Genomic DNA, 9,320 nt, shown 5'->3' on the forward strand with positions numbered 1-9,320 from the left:
ACAAAGAAATCTGTGACCCATCAGAATGTGTTGCTGTAGCGCCGTCTACCGGCCGCAAATCATTCTGTGACTGCGCGGGAAAAATCAAACCTGGGTAGAGGCCTTACTAAAACTATGTAAAAATAGTGTTCTTTTCACTGTTAGTCTCGTTTGCTGTTACAGGTTATTTAAGACTATTGTATGAAAAATGACAGAGCTTCAAAAACATTTAAAAGTTACATGCAGTCACTTTAAGGATCAAATATGTTGTGTTTTATGATTTAACCCTTGTGTTGACTTCGGGTCAAATTGACCCGTTTTCTGTTTCATTTTATATCAGAAAATATGGGACGTAGAAAAAGTGCTGAAAATGTGTAGAAGAAAAATTTTACAATTTAAAACGTTGGAAAAAGCAAAAACAAACTGTGAAAAAAAGGTGTCACAAACGTCGAAAAAGTGGTTTTTTTCAAGGTTGACGGGAAGACAACACAAGTTAAAGGTGCCCTGTTGAGTTTTTTCTTGTGTTTACATTCAGTGTTAGCCTACTCACCAAAAACCCACTGTGAGAATCCTTAATATTAAGATGTTACTGGTCACAGCGTACCTTTAGAATTGTTTCTGATTTGCGTGATCACTTCAGGTAAATCATTCTTCAACCTGATCACCCATTTGCAAACTTCAGACCATTTGCATTCAAGGCTTGTCCGATGACGATGTAAATGTGGCAAACCACTCGTAAACATGAATCTCCAGTCTGATGTTTTGTGTCATAAATGTAGTTGGAATTAAATGAAAATGTTTCACTGAGTTTTTAAACATTCATGAGTTAATACAATTGAATCCTGTGGGAATACAGACTCTTTGAGTCCCTTTTGTGCTTCATTTAGGCTCTTAAAATAGGATTTTCAAGATAAAATAGATTTTTACCGTATAATGTTGCATTTAACATGTCAGAGGTTGGAGGATTTGAAGGAAAAGCACTTCTAGTAAGTATAACCCTCTTCTCAGTTATGTACAACTACTTACATTTTTATTCCCAACTTGTATATACGTTTGTACATTCTTTCCTTTGTACTTTTTTGTCTTTATTTCTTTAAACATTTGTTCTTGTATTCTATCCTATTGATTGTTTCTTGTATTTTCTGTATATGTGCTGTGTGTCTGATATTTTGCTGCTGTAGCCCCTAACATTTCCCAAGTTGGGATCAATAAAGTCTATGTCATCTAATCTATTTAACAATTCATACTCCAAAAATTGTTCTGGTCCTTGGGACTTTAAGGATATTTGAAATTTACTTTAACTCTTAACTTTTTTGCTCTGACATTAAGGTTCGGAGATCTACAGATCTAATGTCATTTTATATTTTATATATGCACATATAAAGATTAAACAAAGCTAAAATCTGCGAGTGCTCACCTTCAAATGTTTCAATTTACATTCTTTTGTTCTTTTTTGTCACAGTTTGTCATCCAATCTGTGTTATTCAAAGTGAGTCATTCGGCTGTAGATCGTACTGTACTGATTTGCATTAACGTATAAAAACAGCCTCCGACACGTCGTAGTCAAACACTGAAGAGGACACACGGCTGTTCATGTTCGGCAACTGAAGACATTTTGTTTGTAAGTGAACGTCTAAGTAAATACGTAGCTTCATATATTGTCATTGGTTTTGTAACTATCTTCCATTGCTTTATTTCTTAGTGCAATGTGACATAAAAGATTAAAGGATAGAAAAAGTGTGAGACAAATATGATTTTATTTTATGCAGCTTGTCAAAATTGTTATCACCACAGGATACAAAACAGATTGTTTATAAAGCACAGAAAGGTATAATTCATAACCCTTTAATTCTGTGTTACTACTTTATAGCCAACTTCATTCCAACTCATTACAAGTAGTTTTACACTTTTTTTTTGTATATACAGTAGTTGAAATTAGCCTTTCCTTCAACAGCTGCAACAATAAAGTGATGTAGAAATGAATGCATCAGTAATCAAAATACAATAGTATAACATAAACCTGTTATTCTGGGCCATTCTGCATAATAAATACTTTACTTCTGATACTTGAAGTACATTTTGATGCGTATATGTTTGTACTTTGACTAGTTTGAATGCAGGACTTTTCATTGTAACAGAGTACTTTTAAACTGTGGTATTGCTACTTTTACTTAGCTAAAAAATTGGAATACCCCTGGCTACAATGCATTTATTTATTATTTTCGCCCACAGTTAATGGAAGCATCATGGACGAGGCAATGTTCGTGATCTTCCTGCTCGCAGGTGTGATTTATGTGATGATTGATGGATGATGAATTATTGAAACAGAACATCTCATAGTCTGATGTTCCAGCCGTGAGGAGGAAGGGCGTTTTGTATTTGTACGTCTTTATATAATGTTCCAATTTTTCCTTTTTTGGTAATTACAATTTTGTCCAAACAAGTACAGGTGTCAAAACATAGGATACACACATAGTATCTTCATAAAAATACATTTTAAATTCCAGTTTGACTTTAAGAAAATCCTACATTTTTAACAAATCCACTTCCCTCCTCAGGTTTCTGCGTCCCCTCCACTTCCCTATCAGAGTACTGCTTTATCGATGATATGAGGACTTGGTATGAAGCAGAAAACTACTGCATCTCTCACTACACTGCAATGGCCCAAATACAAAACACAGAAGCCGTCATGACGATGATGAACAGTGTAGTGTCGTTGGGAAATGACAAGGCCTGGATAGGACTGTATGGGGGCGTTTCAGAATGGAACTGGGTGGATGGAAACCAGCCACATTTGTCTTTTGGAACGTTGGTGAGCCAGAAAACGTTGATGCCAATGAGCTCTGTGTGACCATGACTTTGGATGGATACTGGCACAATGTCAACTGCTCAGCAACGAGACCATGTCAATTTGGGGGTAAGTACATTTTTGACATTCTGGTACTTTAGGTTCTCGTTCCAGGCTTCTGAATCTTCTGCATTTCAGAGGGAACTTTACCTTTTACTCCACTAGATTTATCTGACAGCTGTATTTACTATGCAGATTAAGATTGTTAAATTCAAAACATGCAGTATGTTCAGGAGCGGATTGCCCATCGGGAATACCGGGAACAATCCCGAACCGGCCGGTGGTCAATACGTTTTTTACATTTTTCAATACATTTTTTATTTTTTTTCTTTCATACGCGACCGGCCTGGCCGGCCGTTCAGCTGCAGCGGAGCGCTGTGTCTGTGTGTGTGTGTGTGTTTCAGACCGGGCCAAACCAATACTTTCAATATTGAGGGGGGATACGAGCGGCCCCTCCTAACTTGGACTGATCCACGTTTTTCCTGACATCCGATTGGCTCAAACTTAAGGCGCCGAAAAAAGAGTTTACTTTCAGTCAGGTTTGATTTGGTGATGTGAGGTAGGACAGTTTTAGGTTTTTAGGAGTTTTAGGTCTGTATACCTGAGTTGTTTCTGTCTCCAAATTTTTGCTTTGATAAGCTAATTGTTTTTATTTTTTATTGTTGCACACATACACTCTCATCAGGAGGAGAGAGGAGGAGGAGGAGAGAGGAAGAGAAGGAAACAGACAGGTAGAGGGGCAGTGTGCAGGGCTGGGTAGGCAATCATATTAGGCATATCAATAAATCAGATATTTACATATAGGATAAAATGCCAATAGTTCCACATACTAGATAATAACTTGACTGAAGCACAGATTGAATTAGAAAATGTTTTATTCTTAGTCATATTTATAACTGATGTTCTTCTCATGCATATGATATGTAGCTGCACAATCAGTAAGCAGAGGCAGGGTCCATCACTCTCCAACAGACTGTGCACATGACATGCTGGTAGTTAGCAGTATTCTGTGACTTATGTGTTGGAGATTAGGTTTTGCTGACCTGGTTGTGTTCAGTGCAGTGGTGACTTGCTTATACAACCTGAGGAGGCAGGTGTCATCCTGAAGTTTCTTGAAGGTCTTCAGCGTAATCTGATTCTCTTTATACCATAAAAACACTATTAGAATTAAAATAACTGCAAAAAATCCTTCTGCTCGTGCACCAAGGGCACTCGCGTAAAAGGCCTCTCCATCTTAAAGTCCCAGGCTGAATTTCAGTCCCAGTACGGCCCTGAGTATGTTCATAAAAATCTAGTGTCATTATAAATTTGGCCCCGCTTATTTTTCTACAATCTGCTGCTTGATTCAAAAACATTTCAGTTGTTAAAGCTTTAGTGCGGAACTTTTTGATATTATTAAACGTCCGTTACATTCAAGCCGTTGCCAAATGAGTTGCTACAAAGCTAATTAAGACTATCAGCGCCACACAACTCTCTCTGTATCTCGCAGTATGGCTATGTTCAGAAGATGGTGTCGTCCGGTGACTTTTTCCGTGCAGAAACTCAAGTGAAGATAATTACCTCTTCTGAAGAGTCCATCATGTTTTTATGTAATCCTCCGTATCCTCCTTGGTTACTAGCAACTGCGTGGGGGAGGGGTGGGGGTGGTTCTTGATCACGGGAGGCTTGTGTCATGTGGACGTGCCGACAGTGTTGTTGTCATTACTTAGAATTCCTCATGGGGGCGACAGAAACTACGCACTATAGCTTTAAGCTTAAGTTATTATTTAATTAAATATTATCAGTGGTGGAAGATGTACTCAGATTTGATACGGCAGTGGAAAAATACAAGTCCTACCTTTAAAATGTTACTCAAGTAAAAGTACGTATATATAAGTATTAACACCAAAATAGTCTACTAAAAGTAAAAAAAGTGAAAGTACTCATTATGTAGAAATGGCCTGTTTCAGAATGATATGGTTAATATATTTCTGGATTATAATTAGTGATGTATTAAGGATTGTATGAATTTAATATTGCACCTGGTAAAGGCGGGGCTAATTTTAACTACTTTATACACTGCTGGGTATTTTGATCAATAATAATGCATCATATTTTATCTTGTGTATTTCATTGGTATCAATAATCTGACTATCTAGTAACATGAATGTAGTGGAGTAAAAAGCATACAGTAGCATAAAAAGGAAATACTCAAGTAAAGTACCTCAAAAGTGTAGTCATGTACAGTACTTGAGTAAATGTACTGTATGATACGAATGAAGTTTATCTAGAAGAATGTGAATGTGATTGAAATTTACGAGGCGATCCAGTGATGATTTTACTGGACAAGACTTTTTGCGCACACAAACAAAAATGCTCATAGTACATTCAGAAAAGGTTTAACTATTTCTTCCACTTCCTCTTTGTCTCAACAGGTGCTGAGTTCCGTGTTAGCACTGGAGATGACTTGGAATGAGTCCAAAACGTCCTGTGAAGAACATGGTGGCATTCTGGCTATTATCCCTAATAAAGCTATGAATTCGGAGGTCAAGATCAGATTGTCAGAATTTAGTGAAGCGTGGATTGGCCTCAGTAGACACCAGATGAACGTCTGGTATTGGTCAGAATCTGGAGTAAATTACATGTTCACAAACTGGCAAAATGGACAACCTGAACGTAGCAGGGAGTTGTTCAGCTGCTGTGTTGTCAGATGGAAGCTGGACTGATGAGCCCTGCAACGCAACATTCCCTTTCTTCTGCTACAGAGGTACTGTATGATTCACTCAAACATTTCCCTTGTATTAAAGCTTGAGTTAGATGCCAGACATGTGACATGTGCAGAATTGCTTTATAACACACAGAGCACAAGGTGTATTGATCCGAATGAATGTTGAGTTGGCCTCAGTATGACAAAAAACTGAAGCTGTTGCTAGGCGCCCGTTGCTCTTTCTGCACCTGCCGGTCAATCAGTGCAGGCAGTCCTGTGTAGGGTTGCAAAATTCTGAGGAAATTCAAGGTGGAAACTTTCTATGGGAATTAATGGGAATAAAAAATATATATGTTTAATTTGTGTGTTAATATGGTGTTTTCAGAAAACACCATATTTTTGTTGTACTACACATTGCTGCAGCTCCTCATTTCACCCAGTGTGTTGAGCTCTCTGTTTTAGCTACAGAGTGAGGCATCACACTTCTATTCAATCTTTGTTATGGCACATGCGCAGTACCTAGATAAGGACTACTAGCCAGTCAGAAGCAGAGTATGAGGGCGTGCCACGCTAGCAGCTAGCCTAGGCGTGCATTATAACGTGTGTTATGAAGTGACGCACGTTCGTCTCTGAAGTAAAGGCTGGACTACAACAGAGCTGTTTGGAGCAGTTTGTGAACAGTGTTTTCTGTTGGAGATGGTAACTCCCTTTGGGGTGGACTTTGGGCTTTTTCACTTTGTAAACCTATAACATGCACAAAAAAGATATATAACACAATAAAGGAAAGGGAAAAAGCCAAAAAGCATAATATGAGCACTTTAACTGATCATTTGGTCTATAAAATGACAGAAAACTGCAAAGCAAAAAGTGATCAAATTGTCTGTTTTGATCGACCAACAGTCCAACATATCTATTAAAAAAAGTAAAAGGCTACCAACATGGTTCACACAAGTACGAACGCTGACACCTTCGAGCTACGCAAGATTGATTTCACACACCTAGTTGCGCTCTGGAAGGCGTCAGCCGGAAAATCTTAGCGCAATGCAAGCTGACGCTGCAGTCTGAGCGTTGCAGCTAGGGGGCGTTATAGCATGAAACAACATAAGAAAGCTGACCCCTTCTGTTTGGGTTTGCTTCTGCTTACTCCAATTCTCCACTGGGCGCGTCTGTGCTGCGTTCCGGTTTTGTTCCGTCCTCCGCCATGCGCCATACCACACCGGGAGCGCCTCAGGAGCGGAGCGTTTGCCTGCCCGACTTGTGTGTTTATTTAGCTAGAAGGCTACCTACCTTCCACTCCAAGCACTCCTACAGTTACACTCCACGCCTTCTCTTTTCTGGCGTTGTCCTGATAAAAAAGATCTGTGATGTCGTATTATGTGAAGGAACATGTTTTGGTGGAACATGTGTACGTTCAAAAGTTGTTGTTGTTGGCTGGGCATGGGGTTGTCATTTCCATTTATGTACTTGTATGGGCCATGTTTGTGCCCTACATAGCAGTAAAACTCTACATATGATGAGCTGGAACTGGGGAACTTTAAAATTTGACGATAAACGATGAATCGAAAACCGTTGCCAATTTGTCAACCTAGCTGTTAGAAAACGAAAATCTTGTGCGTGTGTGTGTGTGTGTGTGTGTATTTTTTGCTGAAACGTCTGCCTGTTTGTGACCTTGCAGCAGATCAGAAATCACGGAAAACAGTGGTGAGGATGAGGATCCAGTCCAGCGCAAACATGAAAGATCCAGCTCGTAGTGCTGAGCTGCTGCAGCAGGGTGTGAGTGTGTGTGTGTGTGTGTGTGTGTGTGTGTGTGTGTGTGCGCGCTCTCAAACAACAAAAATAAATACTTTGATTATCATCTTTCTTCTTCTTTACTTGCGTACAGCACTTGCTAATCAAGGTGTGACTGACTTTAAACTGACCTAGAAGAAACGGCCAGTGAAGCAGACCAGGCAGTCTAATGACAATAAAAGGTACACACACACACACACACGCGTGCGCACACACACACTCAATCTTCTCTTTATATCAATTTTGAATTTCCGTTTAGATGCTTGTTGACACTGTAAGAGCAACTCCCATAAAGATGCACCACAGCATCGTTCATACAAAAAAGGTTCACTGTATGTAGTTCAGTAAATTCCTCTGGAAACACATAACATATATTAATATGTGTGCCATTTTAAGTTAAAGATTGGAATCAGAAAAGCTCAGCCTTGCCGTTTAACTGTTTTACTCCTTGTGTGTTATATGTCGCTCTGGATAAATCAATGTGTTGCATCTGTTAAGAGCTGATTTCAGTTTTGAATGAATTTCCATTAGACAGCAGCGTGTTGTGTGACTTGGAGGTAATTTTGAGTGATATAGTGACTTAGAACCTATATATTAATTCAGAAATATGTATTATTTTCCATTTAATGTCTTCCATAATACTGAACGTAATTGTCATTATTCTTTTATCTTGCACTGCTGGTTTCGTCCATCCTCATAATGCTTTAGTTGAAAAGGGAGTTATAAATAATGGCAGTGAATAAATACATCCAATAAGAATTAATGCATAAGTCTGGTAATATCCCATATTTTTGTTATCATCAAAAAATCTCCATGAAAAAAACCATAGAATTGATCCAACTAGCAAGATTGTGTTTGCATCCAAAGCCTGAAATTTCTTGTTGTCTAAAAACACTGCTGCACTGGTTGACATGTTTCTTCATTACCATGAACAAACACACTGTAGTTGATTTGGACTCAATCCCACATACACTCCCTGCTGCCCCAAATACTCACTCGAGCATCAAATGCATGTTAATCCACGGTTGAAAATAGTCCCCAACAACTGCTCTATTTTCCCACCAGTTTGAGTTACGTTGTTAAAAACTACAGCTCAGCTGTTGTGGAAAACTACAATTAAATTAAAGTGTATATTGGTTTAAAACATGTAGGCACATGTCTTTGTGAAAGTACAGACTAGAATATTGTTGCCGTTTGGGTTTTTAATGGGCTTTGTTGACAACAACAAAAATATATCCTTATATGTGATAAAATAGAATCAATTTCACTAAACAGTTTAACAAGGGACATTTTTTACATTCGAGTTTTTAACATTCCAATATGTTTTCTAGACAAAAGATATTGAACCATTCTGCAAAATGACAGAATACATCAATTCTTTTGAGCTCTCAGTTGATTATTTGTACAAATCTATACGTGTCATTTATTTTTTTGAAAGTACCCGCCCTTTTCCTTTTCCAATGACGGCTTCTCCGATGGTTCTGTGTAACACACCTGACGCGTCAGGTTATGTCTTTTGCAACTTTAACCCCAAAGTATAAAGATGTTTCATATGCAACATTTAGCAAAATCCCAGAGGTTCTGTAAGTAATCATTTGATTGGTAATGTTATAGATAAAGATATTCGTTTAAGCTTTTTATTAATCTCTGTTTTTATTGTCTATTTAAATATCATTAATGAAGTGCTTTTTTTGCAAGATCTCTAAGGTCTTCCATATATGTTCCACTAATTTATTCTACTTTGACTTGTAGTGTTTTTGCTTGTGTAGTAAATAAACTTAAAACTGATGTACTTTGTTCCAGTGGTAAAGGATTCCTATTGGTGCTCTTGAGGTTTTGGAACATTTTAAAAAGGTAACAAATGACACTTTATTATGTTGTGAGAGAAGCACACTGACAGCCGGGTAACAAAAAGTGTTTTTTATTATTTTTTGGGCATTTTATTTATAGGACAACTGAAGACATGAAAGGGGATAGAGAATGACATGCAGCAAAGGGCCACAGGTTGGAGTCGAACCC

General features: G+C 38.1%; 1 long non-coding RNA gene across 1 annotated transcript in view; it reads left to right on the forward strand.

Moving 5' to 3' along the window:
* The window catches only part of LOC120562708, a 10,407-nt gene extending 1,110 nt beyond the window's left edge, over positions 1 to 9,297 (forward strand). The window contains exons 2-6 of the long non-coding RNA XR_005639811.1: positions 2,538 to 2,896; positions 5,242 to 5,573; positions 7,396 to 7,483; positions 9,105 to 9,155; positions 9,252 to 9,297. This is a non-coding gene — a long non-coding RNA (uncharacterized LOC120562708). The remainder of the gene's footprint in view (positions 1 to 2,537; positions 2,897 to 5,241; positions 5,574 to 7,395; positions 7,484 to 9,104; positions 9,156 to 9,251) is intronic.
* Positions 9,298 to 9,320: the final 23 nt, after the last annotated feature.

Source organism: Perca fluviatilis, chromosome 7 (assembly GCF_010015445.1).
Source record: "Perca fluviatilis chromosome 7, GENO_Pfluv_1.0, whole genome shotgun sequence".
Classification (NCBI taxonomy): Eukaryota; Metazoa; Chordata; class Actinopteri; order Perciformes; family Percidae; genus Perca; species Perca fluviatilis.